General features: G+C 38.3%; 1 pseudogene; it reads right to left on the reverse strand.

The window, feature by feature from the left end:
* Window position 1: 1 nt before the first annotated feature.
* On the reverse strand, window positions 2-441 carry LOC115302299 (annotated as a pseudogene).
* Window positions 442-3,277: the final 2,836 nt, after the last annotated feature.

Consider the following 3,277-nt stretch of genomic DNA (forward strand, 5'->3'; position numbering starts at 1 on the left):
CCTCTTCCTCTTCCTCTTCCGATGCTGCATCTTCCTCCACAGCTACTAAGTGCTGTCCACTAATATGCACAGGCCCTGAACCACATTTCAACCATAAGACCACAGGTGGTGTTATTTCAAAACCCCCAAGGGAAATCGTTGGCTGTACAGACATTTTCAAAGTTGCCAGTGTGACTTTAATTGGACTGCCTTCGTAATTCATTGCCTCTGCTTCAACAATGTGCAATTCATCCTTTGCACCAGCCCCTAAACTGACCGTTCTTAAAGATAACTGGTGTTCGTTTTCATCATTATCCACTTTAAAATGATAATCTTTGTCAGCCATTAGTTCACAACTGAAAAAATAGTTCTGGGGCCTCAGGGGGCTCATATCCATGTCCATCGAATCTTCCATGAGGTGGTGGGCGCACACTTAGGTGGGAGAGAAGGCGGACGGAGAGAATCGACTACTGTTCTACAGAACAGCCAGGCAGGATGGAATCACACCAGGGCTTCTCTGACTTAGTTTTACAAGGATATGAGATAACTATCAAGGAGCCTCTGCTTCTTACATTCTTACATTATATTTTAGTGGGGAAATGAACTGGTTAGAAGATGAATCTGCTTTGGAGCCTGGAACAAGGTAAGAGCTTCAGGATACATTTTTTGGTTTAATTTCTTCAGATATTGTCCAGGCCATTCTTTTTTCTGACTTTCCCAAGATGAGAGAGTTGGGATTCGGGCGCCGTATTTTTGTCTAGGAAAATTCAGTAACATCACACAGGCCATCGCTCACATGACTCCTGAAGAAAACAGTGTCTGGTTTGTAAGAATATTCAGCTTGCAACCAAAGGAAACAGGGTCTTGAATACCCAGTCCATGTCATTACTCTTCTCTTGAGTTTTAAGTGATTTGAGAAAAAGAAATCAATATGCAAAGCTACAAGGGGGATTGGGAACGTTTAGATTAACTGGTTCAGAAAATATTTGGCCACCAATGTAGAAAGTAAATGTGAAGTTCAAGATTGTTATAAGCTGTTTTGGTGTCATAGAAAAAGAAGTAACAAAAAGATAATACAGAACAGAGCTGAATTTAAAATGTTCCTACAGGCACATGAAATGATGCTCAGCATCACTCATCATCAGGGAAATACAAATCAAAACCACACTGAGATACCACCTCATGCCAATCAGAGTGGCTAAAATGAACAAATCAAGAAACTATAGATGCTGGCGAGGGTGTGGAGAAATGGGCACTGTCCTACATGGTTGGTGGGACTGTAAACTGGTACAGCTGCCCTGGAAAACAGTGTGGAGGTTCTTAAAAATCTATCAAGAGAACACCCCTATGACCCAGCAATAGCACTGTTAGGGATTTATCCAAGGGATACAGAGGTGTTGACACATAGGGCCACAGGTACCCCAATGTTCATAGCAGCTCTGTCAACAATAGCCAAATCATGGAAAGAGCCTAAATGTCCATCACCTGATGAATGGATCAAGAAGATGTGTATTACATGGAGTAATGTGTATTATAATGGAGTATTACATGGCAATGAGAAAGAATGAAATACAGCCATTTGTAGCAAAGTGGATGGACCTTGAGGGTGTCATGCTAAGTGAAATAAGTCAGGCGGAGTAGGACAGATACCATATGCACTCAGGACTAACAGGAGAAACCAATAGAGGACCATTGGGAGGTTAAGGGGGAAAGAGGGTTGGGGAGAGAGAGGGTCGCAAGACCTAACAGATTGTTGAATACTGCAAAGGAACTGAGGGTTGAAGGGGGAAGGGGAGGAGGAAGGGAGGTAGTGGTAATGGAGGAGACTACTTGTGGGAAAGAGCACTGGGTGTTATATGGAAACAATTTGACAATACACTATTAAAAAATTTAAAAAAATAAATAAAATAAAAAATTTAAATATAAATAAAATGTTTCTATAGGGTGCCATTATCTTTCACAAGTTTTACTTTGTTTCAGCTTTTTAAAATGTGACTAAAGAGAGTTCTCTAATTATGAATATATGATACTCCAGAAGTTGGTTTCCTCATTCATTTGCTTGTTTTCCATCCATTTAGCAGACATTTATTATAAGTGAGGGCCCATGCATTAATGGTATTGAGACACAAGTCTATGAGAAGACAGTGGTAACTCAAAGCTTATTGTAGAATCCCAGGTATGGCTCCGACCTCCTTCTTATATGTTTATAAGTGGAGTACAACCCAAAAGGTTTAACATCGCACTTTCAATAAATTTACAGAAAAAATTAATACAATGAATATATATAAGAATCATGCCCACAATAAGTTTACAGAAAAAATTAATACAATGAATATATATAAGAATCATGCCCATTTCTAATAAACTTTTTTGCTTTCTCTAATTTTAAAGGAAATTTTGCTTTAATTTGGAATGCTTTTGCTAGGGAGAATTTCTATTTCACCGACTCTAATAGATAAAAACAACTGACTTTTGCCACTTCTCCTAAGAGGTGGTATACTAACTTTCCATGTACTGGGATCAGCTTTCTTTGTTTATTTTCTCTTTCTATAAAGGAGAACTTGTTTTGTTTTTCTTTTCTGTTGGCAAAATCAGGATAGAGTATAATTACCACTCCCTGCACATCCCTGGAATGAAATCTTCATGGAGGATTCTTTCCCATTAGATATAAATTACTTTTTAGGACCTATTCTTGTTTTCCAACTTTTCTTTTTCCACTTGAGAGTTTATAAATTACAATTCAAATCTAGGATGTAATTAGTTTCTTTAGGCTTTTCCGTACAGTTGCAGGTAGTTTTCCAAGGGAATAGTCTTTTTTTTAAGTCCCAGGATTCATTTGACTTTGATATGTCAGAATGTTTGAGAAAGACCTTAGAATTCTATTTTTAATTTTTTAATGTTTTATTTATTTTGAGAGGGAGAGGGAGAGACAGAGACAGAGACAGAGGGTGAGCGGGGGGGGGGGGCAGAAAGAGAGGAAGACACAGGATCTGAAGAATTTTCCAAGCTCTGAGTTGTCAGCACAGAGCCCAATTCGAAGCTTGAACTCATGAACCAGGAGATCATGACCTGAGCCAAAGTTGGACACTTAACTGATGGAGCTACCCAGGCATCCTAGATGTTGGCATTTTTACTGTGTATATATGAATAGATTTTTCAGGAAAACACAATCATTATATTGCCACATTTATGTTTAATTGAAAAAAACCATATACCTAGATATGACTTAAACCTTGAAGTGAATGTCACTGTGTGTAATATGGAAGATAAAGGTTGTCAAATTTATAACATTTTATTT

The sequence above is a fragment of the Suricata suricatta genome, chromosome 1, assembly GCF_006229205.1.
Source record: "Suricata suricatta isolate VVHF042 chromosome 1, meerkat_22Aug2017_6uvM2_HiC, whole genome shotgun sequence".
NCBI classification, from domain to species: Eukaryota; Metazoa; Chordata; class Mammalia; order Carnivora; family Herpestidae; genus Suricata; species Suricata suricatta.